Source organism: Leopardus geoffroyi, chromosome D4 (assembly GCF_018350155.1).
Source record: "Leopardus geoffroyi isolate Oge1 chromosome D4, O.geoffroyi_Oge1_pat1.0, whole genome shotgun sequence".
Classification (NCBI taxonomy): Eukaryota; Metazoa; Chordata; class Mammalia; order Carnivora; family Felidae; genus Leopardus; species Leopardus geoffroyi.
This window is the reverse complement of record NC_059342.1, coordinates 3,128,327-3,155,646: the sequence shown is the minus strand read 5'-3', so window position 1 is coordinate 3,155,646 and position 27,320 is coordinate 3,128,327. Positions and strand designations below refer to the sequence as shown.

General features: G+C 57.9%; 1 protein-coding gene and 1 long non-coding RNA gene across 4 annotated transcripts in view; one reads left to right on the top strand and one right to left on the bottom strand.

Moving 5' to 3' along the window:
- Positions 1 to 27,320, top strand: part of SEMA4D (semaphorin 4D) — a 95,103-nt gene that overhangs the window by 8,411 nt on the left and 59,372 nt on the right. The window contains exon 1 of one of the 3 annotated variants that reach the window (XM_045469398.1): positions 8,559 to 8,679. The exons of the other annotated variants lie outside the window; for them this stretch is intronic. The gene's annotated coding sequence lies outside the window, so the exon portion shown is untranslated. Of the gene's footprint in view, positions 1 to 8,558; positions 8,680 to 27,320 lie in introns of those variants that run through there. 3 annotated transcript variants of the gene reach the window in all.
- Positions 18,956 to 26,627, bottom strand: LOC123593493. Its single transcript, XR_006710353.1, has 2 exons — positions 24,320 to 26,627; positions 18,956 to 19,260 (listed from the first exon to the last, which is right to left on the bottom strand). It is a non-coding gene; the product is annotated as an uncharacterized LOC123593493 (long non-coding RNA).

Genomic DNA, 27,320 nt, shown 5'->3' with positions numbered 1-27,320 from the left:
CACGTCTTGGTGCTGACGTGTGCTTTCTTCCTCCTGGGCAGCTCCGCACGGGTGCAGCGTCTGTTTCACCGTCTGAGGAACAGGCAGACGTGTCATTTCACATCCCCGTGCTGACGTGCCAAGGGACGGTTTCCCAGCCCTGCCGACGCTGGCTGTCACCATCTTTAATCTTCGCTCTTCTGGTGTGTTGTGTGCTGTATGCTTAAGATTTTGGTGGAACAGCTTTTCCTGCGTTTACTAGCTAGCCGTGAATATTCTTTTAAGTACCTGCGCAGAACTCCTGCCCGCTTTTGAGTGGGGTTGTGTTCTTATATTCTGAGAGTTGTTTACATACTCTGGATTCAGGTCCTTTATTTGTATTGCAGATATTTTCCCTGTCTTTAGCTTGCCTTTTTTTTTTTTTAAGTTTTTAAAAATGTTTATTTATTTTTGAGAGAGACAGAGCAGGAGCAGGAGAGGGGCAGCGAGAGAGGGAGACACAGAATCTGAAGCAGGCTCCAGGCCCTGAGCTGTCAGCACAGAGCCCGACGTGTAGCTTGAACCCACGGACCGTGAGATCGTGACCTGAGCGGAAGTCGGATGCTTAACCGACCGAGCCCCCCAGGCACCTCGCTTTTTTTTTTTTATTCATGACCTCTTTCAAAGGGCAGATGTTTTCAGTTCTGATTAAATCCAATTTTATCTATTGTTTGTAGTAATTTGTGTCCTGTTTACGAAATCTTTGCCAAAGGCGTGGTCAGGAAGATTTTCTCCTGGGTTTTCTTCTGAAAACATTATGGTTTTATCTCCTGCGTTTGGGTCTCATCCATTGTGAGTTAGTGTTTAATTGGAAAGTGCTGAGGATTGGGGTTCGCTGCTTTCCACGTTGGATAACCGGCTGCTGCAGCTTTTTGGAAGAAACGGCCCTTCTCGTGGTGCTCTCTTGGCATGCTGGGAGGTGACTGAGTTTATCCGAGTCGTTTTGTTTCTGGCCTTGATTCTGGCCCATTATGGGTTATTCCTCATCAGCCCCCAGCCGCTGTGTCTTTATGATTGCCGCCTTATAAAAAGTCCTGAAGTTGGGTAGTCTCCCAACGGGGCTTTGTTTCCAGGATGGTTTTGCCTTCTTCTAGACCCTTTGCATTTCCATGTGAATTTAAAATCAGCTTGTCAACTTCTGTAAAAACGCGTGCTTGGATTTTTAGGTGATTGCCTGAACTCCTTAGAGCGAGTTGGAGGAGAACGACATCTTAACAGGACCGAGTCTCCCAGCCGGCAGGCGTGGCCGCCCTTCTGTCTGCGCGCACCTCCCCTCGTGTCTCTAGTGACCTGCCGTGGCCCGGGTGCGGGTTTTATACGTGTTTTATCAGATTTGTTCGTAAGTAGTCCATGTTGAATGCTATTACGAATGGATTTCTTAAGGTTTTATTTTCCAGTTTCTTGCGAGTGTATGGAAATATAGTTGATATTTTTATATGGTTTGTCCTGTGACCTTTCTAAGTTTACTTGAGTAGCTTTTCACGGAGGCCCTTAAGATTATGCACGTAGATAATCCTGACGATTACGAAGAGGCACCGTTTTGCCTCTTTCTTTCCAGTTGGAATGCTTTTTGTTTTTCTCTTTTTATTCTGTTGTCTGGGGTTTTCAGTACAATGTTTCGCAGCAGTGACGGAAGTGGATGTTGTTCCCAGTTCCCAATCATGGGAAGAAAGAACTTAACACCTTTTTCGTGAAATATGATGTTAGGTGAAGATTTTGTGTAGACGCCTTTTATGAGGGTGAAGAAGGTTTCTCATTTGCTGAGTTTCTATCGTAAATGGATCTTGAATTTTGTCATATGCTTTTTCTGTATCTTGGAGATGACCGTGTGGGTTTTCTTTTTTTTTCCCCATAATTATGGTGAATTATGTTGATTAATTTTTGCATGTTAAACAACCATGCCTTCCTGTTACAAACTCCAGATGGTCATGATGTATTATCTTTTTTATATATTGCTGGATTCAGTTTGCTACAATTTTATTAAGGACGTTTTTAACTATACTCATGAGGTATCAGTATCGTGTTCTTTTTTTGTAATACCTGTCTGGTTTCAGTATTAGGGTAATGTTGAACCTACACAATGATTTAGGAAGAATTCCTTCTTCATTTATTTATTTATTTAAGTTTATTTATTCTGAGAGAGAGAGAGAGAGCGGGGGAGGGACAGAGAGGAAGACAGAATCCGAAGCAGGTTCCAGGCTCCAAGCTGTCAGCACAGAGCCTGACGCGGCACTCGAACTCACGAACTGCGAGATTGCGACCTGAGCCGAAGTCGGATGCTTAACCGACTGAGCCACGCAGGTGCCCCTTTATTATTTACTTATTTATTTTAATGTTTATCCAGTTTTGAGAGAGAAAGAGAGAGCATGAGCAGGGGAGGAGTGGAGAGAGAGAGAGAGAGGGAGACACAGAATCGGAAGCAGGCTCCAGGCTCTGATCTGTCAGCACAGAGCCCGAGGTGGGGCTCGAACTCACGGACCGCGAGATCATGACCTGAGCGGAAGTTGGACGCTTAGCTGACTGAGCCACCCAGATGCCCCTATTTATTTTTTTAACAAAGAGCTTGCATGGGGCAGTGTTGTTTCTTCCTTCAATGTTTGATAGAATTTACTAGCGAAGCCATCTGGGGTTCTCTTTTCAGGTATGAATTTGGTTTCCTGACCTAGGGCTGATGACATTTTCTGTAGGTGAGTCCTAGTGATTCGTATGTTTCAAGGAGTCTGTCCATTTCCTGCAAGCTGTCAAACGTGTTGGAGTCGAGTTGCCCACAATATTCCTTTATTATCCTTCGAATGTCTGTAGCATCTACATGAGGCTCCCTGTCCGGTTTGAGCCTGGAGACTTCCGGTGCCGGGCCCCGCACCCACCCGGTCACATCCGAGTCCCGATGGGAGGGAGGGCACGGGCCAGTGGTTTTGCCCAGCTGCTCGGGTCATTCTGACACGCAGCCGGAGTTGAGGACCTTCGAGGTGCAAGGAGGAGGGATTCGTCTATAGTTCCCGGTGGTCTAGCAGGTATCCCAGAGCTGGAGAAGGCAGAGTTGAGAGAGCCGAGCGGGACACGGGGCCCTCTCTCTGCCCACGGGTTCTGTCTGGAGAGCGCCAGCAGAAGTGGCCTTGGGGGGCAGGGCGGGTGTTGGGCTGGGACCTCGGGTGAGGAGTGTGTTCAGGACGTGCCAGACCCTGGAGGGCACAGGAGTGGGTGCCGAGGCCTGTGCTGCTGGGTGCTGGTTTGTGTTTTTAAGTCAGATTTCCTGACGTGTAATTTGTCTGGAGCAGAATTCACCCCTTGCCGCGTCCTGTCGTGTGAGTTCTGATGCACAGTCATGTAACCACCACCGAATCAGGATGTGGAAAATCTCCTTCCGCAGACTTCCTCGTGCCCTCTGGAGTCAGATCTTTCTCCCCCCGCCCCTGACCCCCTGCAGATCCATTTCCTGTCCCCGTAGACTTTTCCGGAACATCACGTAGGTGGACTCATACAGTTAGGTTGCAGGCGTCAGAGCAGGGATTGGTGCCATCAGGCCCAAGCGGAGGGGTGCATCTGGCGCCCCTGACTGATGCATTGGAAAGGCGGGGATGGGCACGGGAGGCCGTTACGGGAGGCGTTATGGCGGTTTCCGTGAGACCCACATTGTGAGTGATGAGCCGGATGCATTCTGTCCCCATCTCGCGGAATCCTGGCCACAGGACTCCCCCTTTTTATAGGTGAGGCCCTGGAGAACAGAGAGAAGGAGAAGGTTTTCACGGGGTCACTCAGCCAGGAGGTGGCGAAACCCCGATGCCGGCCCAGGGACTGGGACTTGAAGCCTGCAGGGACGTGTGCTTTCTGGACACAGCGTCTGAGGCATTTATTGGAGAGGGCATTTGCCAGTGTTTGTAAAAGCAGAAGCCACCGAGGGAGGGTCAGAGATGAGCAGTTACAGCGAAACCAGCGAGTCTCCAGAAATCGCAGTGTAGAACGTGGCCACGGGATGGGAGATCAGCAAACACGTCCCATGGTAGGACCCGCCTGTTCCCAGGGCCGTAGATGCAGTGGGGGTCTGTGGTTCACCCTGGAAGTAATGGCCTGTGCTTTTGAAAATATCATAGATGCGCCTCAACCTCTCTAAAGCTTGGTTTTCAACATGACACTGAGTTCCACGTGCCTCCCGTTTCCAAGTTTGCCAAGAAGGGGCCATGCACTGTTGTCATTCCGTGGAGCTGTGGCCGCAAGATGGGTCTCGACGTCCTCCTGTGTTGTCCTTGGTGTGTGTCACCTGTCTCCCATTTCTCTTGAGCGTGTTACACACACACACACGTCAGTCCCGAGAGCCCAGCACGATTCTCGTAGGCTCGTCATACCTGCCTCGCTAAAAGAGCAGGTGGGTGTTTTACTGTTTGTCATACTCTTAAGCGGCAAACATACTGTGGGAAGCCGAGCGGCCACATTGGCCGCTGGGTGAGGGCCGGCTCCCGAGCGGGAGCGTGCGGTGACCGTGAAAGATCTCTTCTTGGCAAACTTGGAAGCGGGAGGCATGTGGCACTCGGTGTCATATTTTATTTTATTTTTCAACGTTTTTTTTATTTTATTTTTGGGACAGAGAGAGACAGAGCATGAACGGGGGAGGGGCAGAGAGAGAGGGAGACACAGAATCGGAAACAGGCTCCAGGCTCTGAGCCATCAGCCCAGAGCCCGACGCGGGGCTCGAACTCACGGACCGCGAGATCGTGACCTGGCTGAAGTCGGACGCTTAACCGACTGCGCCACCCAGGCGCCCCAGTCGGTGTCATATTTGAAAATGAGCTTTGGAGAGGTTGCAGTATGTGTCGTATTTTCAAAAATATTTTCTGTTAGAACATTAAAGGGCGCCTGGGTGGCTCAGTCGGTTGAGCGTCCGACTTCGGCTCAGGTCACGATCTCACGGTCCGTGGGTTCGAGCCCCGTGTCGGGCTCTGTGCTGACAGCTCGGAGCCTGGAGCCTGCTTTAGAGTCTGTGTCTCCCTCTCTGTCTGCCCCTCCCCCACTCCCACTCTGTTTCTCTCTCTCTCTCAAAAATAAACATGCAAAAAAAAGTTAAAAAAAAAAAAAAAAAAAGAGCATTAGAACTTCACGGCAGTCAGGAGGCCTGGCTGCGTTCAGACCCTGACGGTGACTCACGGGTAAGACGTGCATTTTATACTGTGACCAGTGCACAGGTGTGCACGCACAGCACACCCATGCACACAGTACATGTGCACATGTGCATACCTGACACGCACACACGTGCACACACAACACGGATGCACACAACACACACGTGTGTACATCCGCCACCAGAACCAAAGTTTTCCTCGACAGAGCACTCGCCCTTCACTGCAGACAATACCTCTGATGTTTGCTCGGTCGCATCTTCTTTAGAAGCTGCTTCTGCCCACCCCCCGGATCGAAGACGCCCCCCTGGTGTCCGACTCGGGGTGCGACGGCGTGGACGGTGAACACGCTGGCATGACGTAATCTACGTTTTTCTCATTATCGTTGGTCTGTCTGTGTCTGTGGCCAGGCGTGGGTTGGGACCCCCGGCCACCGTGGAGCTGCACGCTCGGGAGCCACAGGGCTGGGAAACTGGGTCACGGCTGGGTCCCGGAGCTGAACAGGCAGGACTGGACTCCCGGCAGGCCTCTGAAACCCAAGGGAGAGGCTTGGGTTTCAAGCGTGGGATCCCGCGACTGCTTCCGGTTCCCTCGGGCCTCCTGTGTGGGGCCCACGGTCCCCTGGCTCTGTGGACAAGACCACACGGGGACGGGCTTGGTTTCCACAGCAACCCCAGGAGGTGGTGGGAATGTGATTTTTAAAATCGATTCTGAGTGCTGAGGTCCTGGAGAGTGGCCTCTGGGGAGAGGCAGGTCCCCGTCACCTGCACGGGCCCCGTGACAAGCCCCGAGCCAGGCGCGGGCCTGCCGGGAGCAGAAAAGAGCTCCATGTCCGATGAGCACACCTCTTTGTGCGGAAGGAGTAGCCAGCTCCGCCCTCGTCCCCTTGTCGCCAGAGCTAACGCTGTCCCTCCTCTCGGCCAGAGAGGAAGCCGCCGGCACCCCGTGCGCCTTGTCCCGGGTGAGCGGGAGGCTCCTGCAGAGATTCGGGCCACGGCTGTTTGCAGGCCTTTGCTAGCACTTACTAGGTTGCAGATGCTAAACCAGACAGGAAGCTGTTTTCCAAACACAGCAGCTGTCGGGCTCCCTGGACCCCGGGCCAGCACGAGGGGCAGCGGCCTGGCTCGTTCGTCCAGAGCTGCCTCTGGAAGGGGCTTTGCCGGAAGCTGACGGACTTTGCGTGGCGGGGGCTCCCCGGAGACAGGAGCTGGGGTGACGCTGGCAAATGGTCTTTGCCCCTGGAAGGTGCAGACGCCTGTGTGCTCGGAGACGAGGGGGGATCGGTCTTGGGAGGGAAACGTGGCCGCGGCCTGGGTCGTCGTCTTCGCCCTCAGAGTGACCTCCTCCTGGCCATCCTGCCCTGGGGCAGCAAAAAGCAGCAGCAGCCCACGGACAGCAGGAGAGCTCGTTCCCCCAGCAGGGGCCCCCGCCCTCCAGCCACCCCTGCCCGCGGCCACCCACGCCGCCTTGTGGTGCATCCCCTGCCCAGCTTGGTGGCGGCCTGTCCCCGCTTCCTGGCTTGACTTGAAATGCAAGGGAAGGTCACACCAACAGAGAGGGGCAGCCGCAGAACCATCCGACTGCCCTGCTTCCCTCTCTCTCCACCTCCCTCCGCGGGGAGAGGTTTGCACGCTTTACGGCAACACGCACACAGCCTGGCTTTGCTCCAAACGGAGCCCTGCCGTGCGGTGCCCAGAACGCCCCTGGGCTTTGCTCCGTGTGGCCTCTGCAACGCACACCCCCGCGTGTCGCCCTGCCCCCTGGCTCTGTCCCGTTGCTTGTGTGCGTCCCCGTTTCCGCGCCCGCAGGGTGGCCGTTACAGTGTGGCCGGCGGGTGTGAGTGGGGACTCGCATGGAAGCCGCAGGGCGCTGCGTGGGGACGAGAGCTGCGGTTGTACCTCCGCCGTCGCTGCCAGTGCGGGCCCGCGGTCTCTGTCCTCCCTGCGGGTCTGTGGCCTCGTGCCCGCTCAGAGCCTGGAGCACTGACATGCCACACGAGGGGCCCGCGGCCCTGTGGCTGCCGTGCCGTGAAGGCCACGCCGTGGGGGACAGTGTGGCGGGCGGTCCTGGCCTCCGCGCCCTCCCTGCCGGGGCCTGCCTGACGCACGAGGGGACCAGCCGGCACGGACCGCATCCCTCGGCGGGTGGATCTCCCAGGCGGGGCCTCACACGTGGGAGCCCAGACGGATGTCCCTGCTGTGGCCCGTGGAGCTGCGAGCCCATGCGGGTTTCAGGGTCGGGGGTCCTCGGTCGTGCCGCGGAGTGGCGGAGGCACGGGCTCCTGGGAGAGGGCGGCGGCCGGGGGGTGCGGTGCCCCGGGAGGAGTGGAGCGTGGCCCTGACAGGTGCCGGGAACGCGATGCTGTGGGTTCATCCCGCACGCTCCCCGGCTCTGGTGAACCGGCAGTGAGGGAACCGTGCCCACGCCTCCTGGAATCACGTGCGCACACGCGTGGTCCCTGGGCTGCTGTAGCAAGGCGTCACCAACGTGGCTGCTTAGAGGACAGAAATGGTTGCCCCCCCCCCCCCCCCAGTTCTGAGGCCAGAAATCCAAATCAAGGTGGGGGCAGGGCCACGCAGCATCTGGGGACCTAGGGGAGGGTCCTCCCAGCCTCTTCCAGCTTCCAGAGGCTCCAGACGTCCCTTCGCGTGGCCCACAGCCTGTGTCTCTGTCCTTAGCCGGCCACCTCCCCTTGTCAGTAGATTCGGTGACCACCCCGATGACCCAGGATGCTCTCATCGTAACTCCCTGATCTTGACCTAATTTCCCGTGCAAAGACCCGCGTCCACGGGCTCTGGGTGGGTGCTCTTGGCGACCTTCCGTCGCCCACCAGAAGGCCAGGGAGACGGTCGTGGGGCTGGTGGCCCCGGGCTGGCCGCCCTTCACTTTCTCCAGGATGTATTTCTGCGGGGCTTTATCAGCAGGAAAATGGAAACCACGGCTGCTTTCTGCACCCGGGGCGGCGGGTGGGGGGGGGGGGGGGTTCTACCAGCGGGAGCACCGTGGAAAGTCGCTGCCGTGGAAAGTCGTTTTTTCATTGACTCAGAGGGGAAACAGGAAAAGGCCTCTTGTCTTTTGATGCGAGTTTTATCTCTGCCGGTGGGGCCTTTTCTGTTAAGTGGCGTTTCTGCAGAAACACTTGTTGAATTTTTGGTGTGAACAGGAAGTCAGATATGCTGACTAACTTTTCCTTTATTTTAATGACATTTTTCTTATCTGGAAAACGAAGCAAGACCGCGCCTCCTCGGGCCCAGGGTGTGTGCCGTTGACGGCTGCGTTTCAGAGTTCTGGCCTGTCACACACGTGTGTCTTCCCTGCCACACACGTGTGTGTGTGTACACGTGCGTTCATACAACATGGCGGTTTCCTGAAGGTGTGGGCACGCCCTGGAGGGCGAGGCGTTGTGGTGTAGACAAGCGTGCTCGGAGACCTGCCGGGAAGCCGTGCGTGGCGCTGTGAGGGCCCTGCGCTTGGTGTCCCTCCCCCATGGTGGAGATTTGGGAGTTTCCCAGGCTGCCACATCCTTGACCACTTTTCTTCGTGTACCTCGGTGAGTGTTCTTATAGGGAAGAGTCTTCTGGGAAAGCAAGCAAAGCCTGTTTTTTTTTTTTTTTTTTTAATGTTTATTTATTTTTGAGAGAGGGAGAGAGGGGAAAAACTCAAGTGGGGGGGGGAGGGGCAGAGAGAGAGGGAGACAGCACCCGAAGCAGGCTCCAGGCTCTGAGCTGTCAGCACAGAGCCTGATATGGAGTTCGAACCCACAGACTGGGAGATCATGACCTGAGCGGAAGTCAGACGCTTGACCGACTGAACCACCCAGGCGCCCCAGAAGCAAAGCCTGTTCGAAGGCCGTTCACCTGGAAGTTGTTTAACAGACGCAGACGAGTCCAGATTGGAGACCAGCAGGGCCATTGCCTGCTTCCTGTGGCCCATCGGGGTGGGGTGTCGCGAGGGTACAGAGCCCCTCATGTCCAGTGCTCTCCGGCAGGCTTCGGTCAGCCTTGGCCGTGTGGGCTGGGCCCCGTGGATGGTGGGGCCCAGAGAGAGGAGTTGGTGTTTGTCGTTGGCTGTGTGTGTGTGTGTGCGTGTGTTTAGGGGGAGGGGGAGGGACTCTTTTTTCTGCTAAGACCTTCAACTGATTGGACAAGGCCCACTCACATTCTTGAGGGTGATCTGCTTTACTCAAAGCCTCCTGATTTAAATGTTAACTCCAATCAAAACATCCCTTCCCAGAAGCCCTTGGAATTGCTTGACCAAGTATCTGGCACCGTGGTCCAGCCAAACTGACACATAAAATTAGCCACTGCGCCAATCAGTATCCCCAAGTGCCTCAACCCCGTGGCAGGCCACAGGTACGGTGAGTGAGCTTGCTTGGGGTGCTCACCGGGGATGACCTACCTGAGTGGGTGCAACCCAGGGCTCATCCCCAGACGCCAGGAGAGCAGCCAGCCCTGGTGTGGAAGAAGGTGACATTTCTTGTCTGTGGGTGTTGGGAGCAGGCCGAGCCCGCACTCACTGACCCGGGGCCTCCCTGGGCCTGAGCTTATTCGGGCTGGCGCTGAGGGCCTCCCCGTGAGCCTCTGGGGATGATTCCTGTCCGCCTCCCTCCAGAACGCGCCGCACTCCCCACATGGACACGGGGAGGTGTGTACTAACCGAAGGCCTCACTCCCCATGTGGACACGGGCAGTCCTCGAGAACACGCCTCACTCCCGCTTGGACACGGGCGGGGTGTGTACTAGCTGGAGGCCTTGGTGCTGTGCCTTCTGGTACTTTCTTTTTCTGTGAAAAACCTTTGTTCGGGTTGAGGTCTTGCCGTTCTGTCCCCACCCCTCGTGAGCTTCGGAGGCTGGCCTCCTGTCCTCCTGTCCTCCTGGCCCCCTCTTATCCGGCCTCTTGACCAGCCTGCTAATTTGATGATAAATAATCAGGGTCAAACAGAAGACAAGCAGTGTGGTGTCCTGGGGCGGGCACGGCTGGCCATTTTTGTGGGTTTGGAACTGACCCCGCCTGGCGGAGAAGTGGAGGAAAGCAGGGAGCGGTGCTCCGGGCCCCCCCAAGACGGTAAAGGAGGTGGTTTCTCTCTCTCTTCCATCAGGTGTGGTGTTGGAGGGAAGCAAGTGAGAGAGTGGATGGCAGAGGGAGGAGGCCGGTCCCGGAGCCTGGAGGGGCTCAGTGGGGCAGGCAGTGCGGCGGGCACAGGTGTCGGGGCCGCGACCCCGGGGTCGGGCGGCAGGAACGAGCATCAGTTCTCTGGGCCCGGCGCTCGGCGTATGGCTCGGCTCCCCCACGGGCTGAGGCTCAGAGAGGAGGGTCCCCCGACACCCAGGTCCACAGGCCCCCCTCACTCCTGGGTCTGCAAGGTCACCGTGTGGGCACCACGTGCCCCGGCCTCGGACGCGTCCCATGAAGCCTCTGCTCTCCCTGTTTCCCGGCGGCCTGGGTGTACCTGTTTGTGGCTGCTCTGGGGTCCACGGGCGCGGACCCTGGTCCTTCTGCAGGGCTGGGGGCCCCCCCCGTGGGCACCTGAACCTGCCCCTGCCCGCTGCGGGGGGCTGATTAGAATATGCCGGCGCTGGGCGACGGGGGCCGATGGTGACAGCAGGTACCTGAGCGAGACGGCAGCTCCAGGCCTGCCCCCAGGGTCTAACGCCCTGGCTACTCCTCTCAGGAGTGCCTTCTGGAGTTTTCCAGGGTGGTCTGGCGGGGCATCCGGGGCTCCACAGCCGGCACCCCTGGGGGCACACCCGGGACAGACCTGAGACCTGACATCAGCCCCCACATTTCACCGGGAAAGGTTCAGCGGGAGGAACGGGGCAAATTAAGTGAAAACGCTTCCTGAGTCTTGCTCCTCTTTGAGGGACACACGTCTGTGCGGACGTGTGCCTGCTGGTCCGCATGCCTTCTGCCCCAGCCTCGGCCAGGATGTTCTGGGCAAGGTAAAACCTGGAGGGGCTGACGGTGGGTGAGCTGGTCCACGTGCTCCGAAGCTGGGGTTCTGCGGGGAGGTCTCGGGGAGAGCGGCCTCGCCCCCAGGAAGGAGGGAACCAGATGCAGTTTACAGAGATTATTTGCTGGGCCCTCTCTGTGTATGCAGGGGGGGGTATTCCTGGAAATGAAGAACTTGGAGACGTTCGGATCGGTTTCTGTTTGTGTGTCCAGCACAGTATTTGTGATGTTCTTATTTGGATTAAAAGGACGCGATTTCTTGACTCGGGCACCGCCGCAGAGTGTAAGGGGAGGTTGACTCCTGCAGAAGGCTTGCGCCACACGGAGCTGGATGCATGAGTCACACTGTGTTTATCTGTCGCTGGTTCTTGGTACCAGGGGTCCGTATGCTGCAGTTCGCATCTGCCCATCTTTGGGGCTAAGTTTCTCGGCAGCCAGTGGGGCGGCAGGAGGGCTCACGCCCAGAGGCTGGCGCCCGGGGGTCTACAGAGTGGCTGCAGGTTTTCCAAATCTGGAGTGTGGGCCACACCACACGGTGCGGCTGCTGGGGGTCCAGACCTGCTGCGGTGGGGGCACCACCCGCCTGCTTTCTCTGCCCCCTCCCCTGGGGAGAGCCCCAGGAGGAGAGGACGCAGAGGGTCCGACCATCTGTCACGGACTGATTTGCCCGGAGTCTCTGTGGCCGTGCGTGTCTCCATGAGGTTCCGTGTTCTGGTCCGCCCAGTCGTGGCTGAAAGTGCAGGCTGGTTCGTCCGACCTCGGATGTGTCTTACTTAGGTTTTGGTTGCCTCCTGTAGGGAGCAAAGAGTGAGTCTTTGAAAATCCAGAGGATTGGACAGAGTGACCAGCGGTCTCTGCTTTGGTCCCGGTGACCGTGTGAACAGACCCCGTCCCGTGCGTAAGGGAGCCTGCCGGCTGGACAGAACAGCGACGCGTCTCCAGCGAGAGCTGCCGTTCGAGTCTCTTCCTGCTCGCTTTTACGACTCGCTGTGTTTATTTTTATGCAGGTACAGTTTGTAAACCTGCCATTGTAGCCATTTTTTTTTTAGTTTTAGTGATTTGTTGAGAGGGAGAGAGAGAGATGGGGGGAACGAGAGACGGGGAGAGAGTTTCTGAAGCTCTGGGCCGAAAGCAGAAAGCCCACTACGAGGCTCAAACTCAAGAGCCGCGGGGCGCCTGGGTGGCGCAGTCGGTTAAGCGTCCGACTTCAGCTCAGGTCATGATCTCGCCGTCCGTGAGTTCGAGCCCCGCGTCGGGCTCTGGGCTGATGGCTCAGAGCCTGGAGCCTGTTTCCGATTCTGTGTCTCCCTCTCTCTCTGCCCCTCCCCCGTTCATGCTCTGTCTCTCTCTGTCCCAAAAAATAAATAAACGTTGAAAAAAAAATCTATTTAAAAAAAGAGCCGTGAGATCACGGCCAGAGCCACAGTCGGACACTTAACGGACTGAGTCACCCAGGCGCCCCTCTGACCATTTTCAAGGGTACAGTTTGGTGACATTAAGGACGTTCACATTGTTGCGAAACCACCGCCACCATCTGTCCCCAGAACTTTCTCATCTTCCTGAAACTCTGTCCGCATTACATAGTAAGTCCCCAGCCCTTCCCCAGCCCCTGGCGCCCACCATGTCTCTGTCTCTGTGAGCTTGACCCTCAGGGGACCTCGAACAGATGGAATTACAAAGTATTCGTCCTTCTGTGTCAGGCTAAGAAACGAAAGCGTTTCTGAAAACATCACAATCCCACGCGCACACAGGCGCATCTCCTTTTATTGCGCTTTATTTTCGCGTGCTTTGCCAATACCGTGTTTTTTACAGACTGAAGGTCTGTGGCAAGCCTGCGTCCCACGGTATCTCCCGCCCTTTCCTTATCACGATATGTGTCACGGTGACCCGTGGTCCGTGCCCGCGACTCACCAAAAGCTCGGATGACGGTTAACCGTTTTCAGCAGTAACGCGTTTGTGACTAAGGCGTGTGTGTTGTTTTTAAATTTTTAAAAAAAAATTTTTTTTTAACGTTTATGTATTTTTGAGACAGAGAGAGACAGAGCATGAACGGGGGAGGGTCAGAGAGAGAGGGAGACACAGAATCTGAAACAGGCTCCAGGCTCCGAGCTGTCAGCACAGAGCCCGACACGGGGGCTCGAACCCACGAACCGCGAGATCGTGACCTGAGCCGAAGTCGGAGGCTTAACCGACTGAGCCCCCCAGGCACCCCGAGGGGTACAGTTCTATATGAGCGTTAGAGCTTGTATAGATCTGTGTGACCACCACCATGGTTGGACACAGAACAGTTCCATACCTACCCCCCCCCCCAACCTATCCTGTTCTCTCCCTTTGTGTTCACCCATAAGTACCCACTATACCTGATCTTCTCGGTCCCTGAGTTAACCTTTCAGGAACAGCTAATACGTGGAGCCGTGTGGTGGGTTGCCTTCCGCGCTGGCCCCATCCACTCAGCATTGTGCTGCATGAGGGACAGCGCATCTGTTTCACTATAGCATTCCATCGCATGCTTGAACACTTGTGGGTTCTCTGAAGGCACAGCTTCGTTTCCTTGGGATGAATGCCCAGGAGTAGAATTGCTAGATCATAGGGTAAGCGCGTGTGTTACTCTATCAGAAAGCACCAGAACGTCTCCTGGAGTGGTTGCAGCGTCTTACGGCACGACGGCATAGTTGTTCAGTCTGCAGACCCAGCAACCATTCAGTAGCTCCACATCCTCACCTGCGCTTGGTGTCGCTAGTTGTTGCCTTTTCGGCCATCCCCGCGTGTGGACGGTGTGTCTCGTTGTGGCTTTCATTGGCATGTCCCCATGGCTGATGACGTTGGCCATCTTCCCACGTGCTCATTTGCCATTTGTACATCCACGCCGACCCAGTGTCTGTCTGGGGTCTTTCGCTCGTGTTTTAACTGGATCGTTTGTTTTCTTCCTGCCGAGTTCTGAGAGTTTGTCACGTGTTCCGAATACAAGTTCTTTATCAGATACATGACTTGCAGGTACTTTCTCTGTGTTTGTCTTTTAATTCTTGTAACTGGATCTTTTACAGAGCATAGCGTTCTAATTGCGGTTAAGTTCAGGGGCGCCTGGGTGGCGCAGTCGGTTAAACGTCCGACTTCAGCCAGGTCACGATCTCGTGGTCCGTGAGTTCGAGCCCCGCGTCGGGCTCTGGGCTGATGGCTCAGGGCCTGGAGCCTGTTTCCGATTCTGTGTCTCCCTCTCTCTCTGCCCCTCCCCCGTTCATGCTCTGTCTCTCTCTGTCCCAAAAATAAATAAACGTTGAGAAAAAAGAAAAATAATAATTGCGGTTAAGTTCAGCTTAGCAGTTTACTATCATCGTGGAGCACGCAGAAGCAGGGCTCATTTCACGTTGGGGACCTTGTGTCCTGTGACTTTGCTAAACTTTCTTGTTAATTCAGAGAGCTCCTTTTTAGAGATTCCTTAGGCTTTCCAACATGAGATAATAAGGAGATGCCACAGACAGCTCTGTGCACACACAGCCCACACCGTGGAGGGGGTACCCCGATTTCTCAGTAACCGCAGACCACCAGAACTCGCCCGCGAGGAAACAGACAGCCTGCCCAGTACCGTAAGCGCCAAAGCATCTGAATTCACGGTGAGGAACCTTCTGAAAAAGCCATCTCCAGACCCAGATGGGTTTACCGGCAAATTGTACCAAACATTTAAGGAGTAACAGCCATTTCATACGATCTTTTCCAGAAAACAAAAGAGGAAAAAAAAATAAAAGAGGCAATCCTTCTGTCTCTTTATTTCATCTTTGCTAACTTGTATGTACTGTATATATTTTTCTTGCCCCCTTCCCTGGCCAGGCCTCTGCTGCAGAGTCAGACAGGAGCAGGGAGAGGGGACATCCGGTTGTCCCTGTCTCAGGGGAGAGCGTTCGGTCTCCCCACTGCGGTCCTTGTTGGCTGTGGGTTTCTTCATAGACGCCCTTTATCAGGGTGAGGGGTCCCCGCCTTTCTGTGCCTCGCTCGCTGATTTTATCGTGAGTGAACACCGAATTATTTCCGGGGCTTTTTCTACATCAGTCGATACACTCAGGTGGTTTTTCCTACGTGGACTCCCAGCAAGCTGTGTTACATTTACTGATTTTGCATATGGAGCCAGCCTCGCGTCCGGGGATAAACTCTATTTGGTTGTGGCGTACCTTTACATACACATCGGGTTCTGTTCATGGATATTTTCTTGAGGATTTTTGCATCTGTGTGTGAGGGATACAGGTCGGCAGTCTTTCCGTGCAGTGTTCGTCTGGTTTTGTTATCAGCGTGATCCTGGCCTCATCTAGGTCGGAAACCTTTTCTTCCTCTTCTGTTTTCTGGAAGAGATTGTGTGAAATGGCTGTTACTCCTTAAATGTTTGGTGGAATTTGCCGGTAAAGCCATCCGGGTCTGGGGATGGCTTTTTCAGAAGGTTCCTCACCGTGAATTCAGATGTTCAGTTGCGTTGGCGCTTATGGTACCGGGCAGGCTGTCTGTTTCCTCGCGGGCGAGTTCTGGCCGTCTGCGGTTACTGAGAAATCGGGGTATCCCCTCCACGGTGTGGGCCGTGTGTGCACAGAGCTGCCTGCATTTCCTCAACTGTCCTTGTGTCTCTGGAGTCCGCAGTGATAACACGTCTTTCTCCAGATACTGGGAATGGGAGCGTATCCCATCTCGTGTTTGAAATGCAGCCTCTGGAAGGAGGCGTCATCGCAGCCGGGGGCATTGCCCCATCTCCGTCAGCGCGGTTCCCTGGGCCCTCGAGATGTCCCCCGGGAGTAGCAAGTGAGGGGCGGCAGGAGGAACAGGAAGGCTGTTAAGCCGCTGGGGCAGCAGTTGGTGCCCAGGGGCAGAAAGTGCATACGCGCCCCCCAGTGACCTGCACGTCCTCGTGTGTTTCCAGAAGCATCAGGCTGCTCCCGGGGAGAGTCTCCCCAAAGGACGGGGGACCCTCTGCGCCTGGTTCATGATGCTCAAGGGGACCCTTCCGGGCACGGTGGCTGCAGTGCTCATCAGTTCCTGTTTCATCCGTTTCCGATCAAGGCTCACAAGCTGGGTTGCTCTTGAAACCCTGGCGAAGTGAGTCCACGTGGAGCTTTCTCTCCGGGTTCACGCAGAGCTTGCTGGTGGTGCTGGCTCACCCGGCAGGGCCAGGAGCCAGGGTGTCCGCAGCATGTCCTCCCTTATGGGATGCCTCGTGAACCCTAGAGTAGACGTTTCTAGGCTGACGGGCTGTGGGTTGGGGCTCAGTCCGCTCGTGCTGCTGTAACCAAGCCCCGCAGGCCGGCGGCCTCTGAACAACACAGACTTGTTTCTCATGGTTCTGGAGGCTGGAGGCCCGAGACCAGGGTGCTGGCCCGGCTGGGCCAGGGCCTGCTTCTAGGTCTCAGGTCACAAGCTTCATTCACGCTGCATCTTCACGTGGGGGCGGGGACCTGGGGCTCCTGGGGTCTCTTCTAGAGGGTACTAGTCCCTCTGCTGGGGCTCCACCCTCACGACCCGGTCACCTCCCAAAGGCCCGCCTCCTGACGCCATCACATTGGGGGGCAGGATCTGACACGTGAATTCTGAAGGACACAGACCTTCCTCCAGTAGATGCTGATATTGAAGCATCTTCCTGTATGAGGGAAAAGGTCAGAGCTGGGGAGCGATTCACAGAGCAAGATTAATTTTGCTTCATTTAATTAAACAGTCTGTGTCTCGGGGCTTTAGAGTAGGAGAGGGATTTATGAGCAGTCGAGGGAACGTGTTTGGCGCGTGCGGAAGGACTGCTCCGGGCACGCCAAAGCGCTGTCCTGCGTGCATGTGCGGTTTCCTACGTGATTTCACGGCCGGGCGACCACCCTGGTTGCTGGGTTTGGGCCGCCGTCCTGCTGCCCGTCTGCTGTAGGCTGTGCGTGTGGCGTCTGGGGTGGGGACGTTTCAGGCGGGGCACCGGGAGGGCCGTGCGGGGTGCGGGGCGCCCCCTGCAACCTTGTCCCTGCAGCAGCTGATACGACTTACCACCCTTCTGGGTGTGATTTCCGGCCTTATTCTAAGGTAGCACATTTCCCGTAGGAAGTGCAGAAAGGAGGGAAATTAACATCGTCTCCTTGGCCGAGAGCGTGGGGGGGAGGGGCATTCCTTTGGTGCCCACAGCCCCCATGTCTTCGGGGCTGAATTGTAGGCACTGAACGCCGGTGTGCTGCCTCGAGGGGCATCCATGGGGGTCTGAGGTCTTAGAAGATGGGCAGGAGGACCGAGAGGGTGTGGAAGTGCGTGGGGGGCACACGCTCCCAGGAAGGGGCTCCGTGTCCGCGTCCATGCGTGGCCACCAGGAGGGAAGCAGGCAAGGGCCGTGGGTGGCGGTGCCTCCAGGAGAGGAGGGCCCACGCCACGTGCGGTTAACTCTGGGGATTAATAATTCACCTTCTTTCCCGCAGGTCGGCGACATTTTAGTCTTGTGTTGTGATTGCTTGTTAAAGAGGAAGGGAGCCCGCCGTAAGGCCGAGCTTTCTGGAGCTTGTGCCTTAGAACCTCGTGGTTCCATAGTAACGAGAGGGCTGGGGGCCGTGGAGACAGAGCCCCATCTTGAGGAAAGTTCCAGTCGTTGACGTCGGATTCACATTTGTGAGCGCCCTCCGACACACCCCAGAAGGCAGCCGCCCCCCTCAGCATCCCAGGAGGGTGGAACTCGTGGGAACGCACCGGCCGTCGGGCACGCACCTGCCGTGGGGGCCCCGTTCCGGGTATGGATGAGCACACACAGCGCGGTGAGGGGTGCCGTCTGGCTGTGTCCTGGCGGGTGCCCGCACGCACCGACCAGCTCGGGCCCTGACACGGACGTCCCTGAGCATGGCCCCACACAGAGGAAGCCCCCGCCGTCCCGGCCAGACCCTGTGTGTGTTCTGGAGAGGAGTGACCTCTCTCTTCCCCAGACGGCCTCCGGGGTGAGCGTGTGCCCTGCTGGAGCGTGCTCACCGTTGTCATGCGGTGCGTAGCCGTCAGCGTGTCTGGGCAGAGGCACGCACGCTGGCGAGGTCTTAGGGGTGTGGGGACCCGGGCGAACGCATGTGGCTTCCCTGGCAGTGGTCTCACAGAAGGGGAAGCCCTCCCTCTGCTGTCCAGGGCTCTTAGAGATGGAACCTGGCGGAGAGTCACAGATTGGCGGGAAGAGAAGGCATTGAGCCGCCACTGTGTTTGTTTGCGTAAGAGGAATCTTGTCTTTTGTTCATGCCATTTAGCCTTTTACGTGTCCGGTCCCAGGCAGCTCAAGGCGGGGGGAGGGGCTGGTCCCCAGCTCCCCACCCCGACTCCCCTGCAGAAACACAGGAGTCCTTCTCGACCCCACCCCTCCCCATCTCCTCCTGCACCGTCGCCTGGCTGGAGACCCCTTTCCTCCCAGGTCGCAAAGCCCCGCCCCTCCCCACCCCCCACCTGAGACTTGGGAATGAGCAGCTTTCTGGGGGAGCCTCTGGGGTGAGTGTTTGCACAGTTTGGTGCGATGCAAGAAATCGATAGCCACAAGGACAGCCCTCCTTGGCAGGATGCAGATGAATTCTGTCCTCTGGCTGCACAGTTGACTCCGTCCTGTGGGAAAAGCCATTCTGGGCCTGTTGGATATCATTCCAGTATATTCCTTTACTCCACATAATGTTTTATGGAGCTGAGATTCACATAACATAAAATGGGCCACGCTGCTGTGAACAACCCAGGGGCATCCAGGACATTCACAGCGTGGGGCGACCTCCACCTGGGTCTGGTTCCGGGACACTTGTCACCCCAGGGGAGCCCCGTCCCCATTAGGCAGTCACCCCCCCTGCCCTCCCCCACCCAGTTCTCCACTTCTCCTTCGAAGAGAAGTAACACCTCGTTGGTTCCTCATGAATAATGAGTCAAATAACATTCTTCACATGTCATTTTTTTTACAACGACCTTTTAACAACCGTCCTGCCCTTGGCTGAGCCTCAGTGCCCTCCATGGGGTGTGGGGGCTGAGAATCTGGTCATGGTGGGGGGGAGGGGGTTGGTGAGCTTCCCACGTGGGCTTTCCCCGTCTTGTCGCCTGGGCCAAACTGAGTCACCGTCCTGGCTGGGGCTCTGCCACCCCAGGCGAGTGCGCACTGGTTCATCTTCCCGTGACCAGTGGCGTGTAGTGTGTGAGAGGTTCACAGCTGTGGAGAGGGCTCAGTGCCAAGAACAGAAATATATCTGAAAACAAGAAAGAAATCCCATAGTGTTCGGAGCCCACGGGCGTGCACCGTAGCCATACGCGGCCGCCGAGCAGGGCAGAACCTCGCCGCAGAACGGTCTTGGCCCCCATGGTGGTGGCCGGGTGGCCTGGCCTGTCCCCAGAAGGCTGCGGGCCGCCTGCACCCCCTGCTGCTGGCAGACTCAACATGAAGCGTGATTTTATTTAAAGCCTCCACTTGGTGAGGGCTGAACCAGTAAGTGGCCCGAGTCACGATTAGTCTGACTCGTGGGCCCTTGCCCTAGCGGGACCGGCAGGTTTTGAACTCTGTCATCCGCGACCCTGGCTTTTCCCGCTCCTGCAGCCGTGTGGGGACGTGGGGACGGGCCTGTCCCAGCTCTGCAAAACCGGCAGCTGCGGGCGGGGGGTGCCGACTTGGAGCAGGAAGAGAAAGCCCCCGGGGAGCCCCACGGAGTAGATTCAGCGTTCCGGGAGACGGAGCCCGTCTGTGAGTCGGGCCGGCTTGTTCAGAGGACAGACGGCTGGCGTGAGCTTCAGGCACATCCTCGGCTCAGCGCGGGCTGTGGCTGCATCGTAGGTGGCCGTGGAGGGCGGTGTTGGTCTGCGGCCCTGAGTGACCCGCGTCGCCGTTAGCCAAAGCCCGGGATCTTAGGACATGTTCGTTTCTTCAGGTTTTAAAGAAAAAAAGTTTATTTATTTTGAGAGAGAGAGAGAGAGAGAGAGAGAGAGAGAGTGAGCGGGGGAGGAGCAAAGAGAGAGGGAGCGAGAATCCCAAGCAGGCTTCGTGCTGTCAGTTCAGAGCCCGATGCAGGGCTCGAACCCACGAACTATGAGATCATAACCTGAGCCGAAAGCAACGGTCGGACGCTCAACCAGCTGAGCCACCCAGGCGCCCCGTTCCTTCACTTTTCACGCATTCTGTCATCTTGTAAAAACCTGTTTTGTAGGGAAAACAGGGCTCACGTTATGCAGGTGTGCCCCAGAGAAAGGCATCTCCAGGCCACGTGACTGCTCCTGCTAGCTTAAGGGGAGACCGTGGGTGTCCACTTCCCAGCTTTGTGGGAGACACAAGGACCACAGGGCTCGTGACCCTCCCTCTAGGAGTTAGGAAGGCACCCTGTCGGAGTCATGGAGTGGAGTTCCCCACGCGTCCTGGCGTCTACACCGGCGAGAAGCTGAGTTTCCGGGATTTGCAACTCAGCGTGGCCGAGCCGTTTCTAGGCTTGTCCGGACCAAACCGAGTCCGGCCAGCTGCTGGGAGAGGCAGGTTGCTGAAACTCACCCCACCCTCTCTTAAATCCAACCCGCTAATCCACGGCTGCTGCAGAAACACACGTCAGCCCCAGGGCCAGCGGGACTCCCGGGTCAGAGAGGCTGAGGACAAGTGGTTTCTGTGCACAGGCCACTCCCCACGGGAGGAGGCAGATGGGGGCAGGGCAGCTTTTCCAGGTTTGTTTTGACAGCTTTCTTGTGTGGACACGTCTCGTGGAGGCTGGCGGGCGTCCCCGTCGTCCCCTTGGCTAGTGGACGAGGTACGGCGGCCCGAAGGACACACACCCACGATTTGGTGGCACTGTGGTCTTTATGTCCCCTTATATATTTAATTCTTTGGGGACGTTGTTAGTTTAAGCTGTCGAGGGTCTGCTGGGAAGGGAGTTTCACTGTGAACACTGCCTGTGTCCCATCCTCATCCATAGCTAACACAGGCCTCTGGAAGGTCCCGGATGGTCGTTGGCCATGTTCCTTCTAGAAACTTCTAGAAAATGCTTCCCACTGACAGCGGGGAGCCCTGGGTTAGAGGCTCGTGCACATGTGTCTGCCTGAGCGGGAGCCCCAGAAGTTTTCCATCTGTGGGATATTTAAGTCACCCACCACGTCCTCCTCAGAAAGCCTGTCATGTGGACTGCGCCACGTTCGGGGAGAGAGCGTTCTGCGGTCCCAGGGATCCTGGCCAGGCCTTCCCTGCCTCCGGGGGCCCAGGGAGCTCCCCTTCCGCGTCAGGAAACCCCCACCGTTGTTAACTTTCACACTGTACGTAGTCTGCTTGCAAAAGGCAAATTAAAAGGAAATGCTTACGAAGATTTAAAAGCATATTCTAGAATGTGTGTCGAGGTGGAAAATCAGCTCATTTAAGGGATCAGCTTTTCCAGTTTGGAGCGGTTCGTGAGTTCCTTGTGCGGACGCAGAGCGGATGTGCTCTTCCATTCCCGCTGCGGCCCATCCGTGCTGAGGGTCCAGGGGACGTGGCCTGAACCCAGGAGTCCCCTGTGAGTCGCTGACCGCTGGCTGGGGTGTCCTCCCCGTGACAGCAGGGACCGGGCCGTCCGCGAGGCTGGCTTCGAGGCTCGGATGGTCGGGGTCACTCACTCGTGCTTCAGACCTGTGCCCTCTGGCGCTGTGTCGTCGACACCCCCCAGGCGCGGGCGGTCCACGTGTGGCTGGTCAGAGCCGCGGGTGTGGACATGCACCGCAGGCTGAGGAGCCCTGGGCTCAGGAGGGGCTGTTCAGTACCCTGGTCGTGGCTGTGAGTTGCTTGTGATTGTCTTCGGATTTGCGTTGGGCTGAGTGAAAGATGCTGTAAGAACAAATTTCAGCTGTTTGTTTTTACTCTTTCAACGTGACTTCTGGAAACATCTGAAACCGCACACTTGGCTTGCATGTGGCTCACCGGGCGTCTCGGTCGGCAGCACGGATCCAGCAGGGGGGACCCTGTTTCTTTCGGTTCCTGCGTCCGCCAGGCCCGGCCCGGGGGGCTGGGAGGCCCTGACTAGAAACAGACACTCAGGCTTTGAGAAAACCGCTAGACCCGCGTTAAGCGCCACCGTTTCCCCATTTCCGTGGACATTTACGGACAGATGGCCGGCCCTTATCAGACAAGTGGGTTCGCGCTCGTTTGTGTTTCTCCGGCGCGGGGGACCCAGCACGCTGCTTGGCGAGTGCGCTTGGGCCCCGAAAGGCCCCCCAGGCTCCGTGTTCTCCAAGCCTCCGTATCCCTGTTTTCCGTGGACGCAGAAACGTGCAGCGCGGTGGCCCGGCGCCCCCCGCCAGCTGTATCCTGCACGCAGCTGTTGGTGAGCTGAGCCCACGCGGCGGTGACGGAGGGACCGTCGTTTAACCCTGTCCTGCCCCCAGATGTGCGGCTGCATGGGCTTCCCGGGGTCCCGCTGACGGGGGCCACCGTGGGGGCCGCTGTGGGCCCGCGGGAGTCCCGGGAAGAGGCCCGTGGGCGTTCCCACATCTGGCTGGGCTATTTATATCCCACAAAGGCCCGTTTTCCTCTGAAAGCGTGGGCATGTGGCAATGCTGTCATGCACACGGGCAGAGCCAGTGAAACGAGCCTTTCATTAAATGACTAGCTGGTGCGTCCAACACGTTCTCATCCACGTGCCCCGGCCTCGGGGCGTCACATCTGCCCTGCTGCGTGCTGCCGGCACGTGTACTGGGTGTGGGCGGAGTGCGGCCCCCAGGGGGGCCCCACTCCCAGTGTCCTGTGTCCCGATGGCACGCCCACGCCCCCCCCCCCCCGGGGGGAGGACAGGCCCCTGCAGACCCCCTGTCTGCACTGCAGTCCCGTGCAGGGCAGCGAGATGGTCCGGGGTGCACGGGAGGCAAATCCAGTGGGGAGGGGTGCGGAGAGGAAGAGCCTCATTGAGAAGGGCAGCTGAGGAAGGGAAGACAGCACCATGCCTGGGTTGGGGAGGAGCGCTCCAGGCAGAGGGGACAGCAGCTGCAAAGGCCCTGAGGCAGCAGTGCGCCTCCTGTGTTCAGAGGATGTGGGGAGCCTGGGGGCTTCTGGGCTCTGGGAGCCCTGAGATGGAAGCTGTGGAGCCAAGAGTTTGGAAAGGCCTGCAGGCTTCCGGGGAGAATGGAGCGCCTGGGGTGCAGGATGCCCATGTAGGAGGCCGTGAGGTGGTCTGGAGAGAGGATGGAGACACAGGCGAGGGTGCAGCAGCCGGGCTGGGACGATGGCCCCATTGCCTCTTGCTGAAAGGTGGAGCCTGGGGTGGGTGGGGGTCAAGGATGCCCTTAGGTCTGGCCGATCGACTAGAGAGTGGAGGCCAGGGGCGCCTGGGTGGCGCAGTCGGTTAAGCGTCCGACTTCAGCCAGGTCACGATCTCGCAGTCCGGGAGTTCGAGCCCCGCGTCGGGCTCTGGGCTAATGGCTCAGAGCCTGGAGCCTGTTTCCGATTCTGTGTCTCCCTCTCTCTCTGCCCCTCCCCCGTTCGTGCTCTGTCTCTCTCTGTCCCAAAAATAAATAAACGTTGAAAAAAAAAATTAAAAAAAAAAAAAAAAAAAAAAGAGAGAGAGTGGAGGCCAGCCCCCCACTCCCCCAGGAGGTGTCGGCGGACCAGCCGGGGCAGAGGGCCAGTCTCCCGGAGGGTGGGCAGCCTGCCTGGGGAAAAGCCTCATTTGTTTGTCCATCAGCTGAGGTTGGCTGTGCGGGACGCGGGACGGGCCAGCCCCCAGGGAGCCCCCACCACAACTGGAGAGACGGGTCAGGTGCACGAAGGTACGAAGGTGGGGCGTGGCAGGGTTCCCAGGGGTCTCAGCAGGTGGCTGTGCACCGGGTGGGGGCGGGGGGAGCGGCAGAGGTCCTAAAGGGCACCCACTGAGCTCTGCGGGGTGCTGGCCGCCAAGGCATCTGGAAGCAGGGCTGGGAGTGTGGGAGAGGCAGAGGCCACCCATGGGGAGCCCTGGCCTGGTTTTCGGAGTCTGTGCAGCCTGTGTGGTTGGGGACAGGAGTGGCTTTAGGAAGGAGGCGCCTCCCTCCTCCAGTGCAGACCTCCTACCCTACCCTCCTCATGCCTGTCCCCCCCGGGAAGGACAAGTCACCACCCAGGGGCATGGACGGCCCCACCTCTGGGTCAAGCGGGGCCCTCCTTTCCGCAGGCACATCTGCCTGCTGCCTCACTGTAAACCAGGAGGGGCCAGGTTGTGTTCATCACAGAGGAGAGTTCGTGTGTCTTGTGGTCTCGGCCGTATTTGGGGGAGGGGATGATTCCTGATCGGCCCGGGCTCCCTCGTGAACTTGGACCGGGTCCCACTTGGAGCTGCCCACCCAGGCTCCGGGATTGGTGTTATGGTCCCTTGTAGCATGCTGAAGAGTGGCCCCCAAAGAAGTCACGTCCCAGGCCCTGGAACTTGAGTGCCACCTTGTCTAGAAACAGGCTCTACGCCGACGTGATTCAGTTATGGATGTTGTGGGGAGGTGACCCTCGGTTGCCGGGTGGGCCTGAAATGCCATCACAGTGGCCTTCTGGGAGGAGGTGGCAGGGGCGGGCAGGGAGGCTGAAACACAAGAGAAGGTCACGTGAACACAGGAGCTGAGATTAGAGTGGTTTGGGCACAAAGGCTGGTTTTAGGTGGCAGCTTGACGGGCCGCCGGTGCCCACGTACTTGGTCTGGCAGCCTTCTGGGCATGACTGTGAGGGTGTTTCTGGATGAGATTAGCGCTCGAATCAGAGGGCCCAGGAAAGCAGACTCCTCCTCAGTGGGGGTGGGCCTTGTCCAATCAGTTGAGGGCCTGGATGGAGCAGAGAGGCAGAGTAAGGGAGAACGCCCTCTCTGCTAGGCTGCTTTGGGCTGGGTCGTGGTTCTGTCCCGCGTTCAGGACTGGACTGGAGCTGGGACACCATCTATCCTCCTGGGTCTCCAGCTTGCCGACTGCACATCTCAGGGCCGATCAGCCTGCATGACTGCGTGATCTGATTTATTATACTAAATCTCTTTACGTGTACACGTCCTGTCGATGCTTTTCCTCTGGGGACCCCGACTAACCCAGTGGCCACAGATTAAGGGATGCGGGCAGCCACCAGAAGCTGGCAGGGGCAAGGGAGGGTCCCGTCCGGAGCCTGTGGAGGGGCCGCAGCCCTGCTGACACCATCATCTCAGCCCGGTGAAACCGATTTCAGACTCGTGGCCTCCAGAACAGCAAGAGAATAGATTTCTGTTGTTCTGAGCCACCCAGTTTGCGGTCCTCTGTTCGAGCTGCCACAGGAAAAGAAGCCAGTATACACAGCCAGTATAAACAGTGCTCCCCTAAATACCCTGGCCACACGCACAGGCTGTTATTCAGTGCGTGGATTTCAGGCAGCGGGGCCACTGGGGCAGGGCGTGTGTCTCTTTGTTTTGTAGATCTTGCCAGAGAGGTTTGCCAGCGTATCTAACGGCTGGTCTTTTCCCCGTGAGGACGTGCGCCTGCCCTGAGCCCGGCCTGCGTTCTCAGCAGTGGGCGTGCGGGGTCTGTCCGACTGTCAGTGTGCAGGGGCCGCGGCCGCGGCTTTGCTACGTGACGCGTGTGTCCCTGCGTGCTGGTGAGGTAGGGTCTCTGCGTTCTTGTTCCTCCCGGGCTGTGTCTGTGTCGCCCATTTGTAGGGCTGTTTGTTACAGGGACTGGTGGTCCCTTGCCGCCTTGAACATGCTTGTTCCCTGCCCTGCTGTTCGCTGCTCACTGTCGTCGGTGTGTCCTTTATCATCAGGATCAAGTCCTTTTACGCTTGACTGTGTCTGTGTGTCTTGTACGACTTCTGGCTCCGGCGTCTGGGAGGCCGATCACACGGCTGTCCCTTGATTGCCTGGCTCGCACCGTATCGTCTTGTGTACTTGAGTCCAGCCCTCGAGCGGGTCTAGGATGCTTCTGTACGACGCGGAATGAGGTTTTCGAGGGAGGGCAGTCCGCGTTTATGTCCTTCCAGTGTCCCGGCACGAATCGATAATCCACCCTTCCACCTGTGAATCGAGCTTCCGCTCTGCTCTGCGTCACTCCCCCGTCAGCGGGGCCCCTCTGGGGACTGTCCATCCCCTCCCCCCCCCCCCGCCCCCGACCCGTGCGCCCGCACCTGACAGGTAGCAGCCGTACCGGGTGTTTCCGTGCTGGTGAAGGAACCCCCTTCCCTGCGCTCCGTGACACGAGGGGGCGTCGCGTGAGTGCGCGTGCACGTTGACGCGTTTCTCGTGGCCTCTGGGCGGAGGGCGGTCCGGGTGGACGTACGATAGTGCGGCCAGGGGCAGCAAGGAGGACGGTGTGGTGGCGACGGGAGGGAGAGCCAGGCAGAAAGGGACACGGAAACTGTCGCGTCGTGTACGATTACCCCTCTGTGCACACAGGTTATTGAGCAAGTGAAATAGTATCTGAGGAACGAGGCATCAGACAGGCAGCAGGGTATCCTGGGGGAGAGACAAGACCGCACATCCCACTGGCTCCGCCACTGTATCGGGATGTGCCGTGGCGCGGGTTTCCTCTGGGTGTGGGTGTTCTTACTTTGTGCACGGTGAGGTGTGCGTGTGGATGGTGCGGGTGTGGGGGGGGAGTGCACGTGCACCATGAGGGTGTGTGTGCGGGAGCGTGCGTGCATGGTTGGGGTGCGTGTGCGGGAGCGTGCGTGCATGGTGTGAGGGGGTAGTGCGCGTGCACGGTTGAGCAGTGTGCGTGCACCATGAGGGTGTGTGTGCGGGAGCGTGCGTGCATGGTGCGAGGGGAGAGTGCACGTGCACGGTGGAGGAGTGCGCATGCACGTGAGGGTGCGTGTGCGGGTGCGTGGTGGGGGGTGTGGGGGGGAGTGCGTGTGCACGGTGAGGGTGGGGGGGGACTGCGCGTGCACCATGGGGGTGTGTGTGCATAGTGGAAGGCTGATGTGCACGGTGGGGCGTGTGCGTGCCCGTTGTGTGTGCAGATGTCATACCATGTTGTACACAGGTACCACGTGTGTGACTTTGGCTGCCCTCGCAGACTCATACCCAGGCACTGACTCGGACCCTGCGAACAACGGTTCCTTGCTTCCCCAGATGCCCTCTGTGCCCTGCTGTACTGCCCGAGCTGGGATGGCCCCACCCCTGCTGGGAGCCCGGTGAGGTCAAGGCCGGCACTTACCCGCCCGTGACCCCGGCCCCACCCACAGCACAGGGGCAGGGGTGCCTTGAGCATCATGCCCTGCACCCACAGGGCCGAAAGCTGGCAGGTCCACAGGAGGACACCGGCCTGAGCAGGCGTGGGGTGGGGTGGGTACGGGGGCCACAGGCCAGGGCTGTCCAGTCCTGCTCTGCCCCCGCAGGCCCTCCTT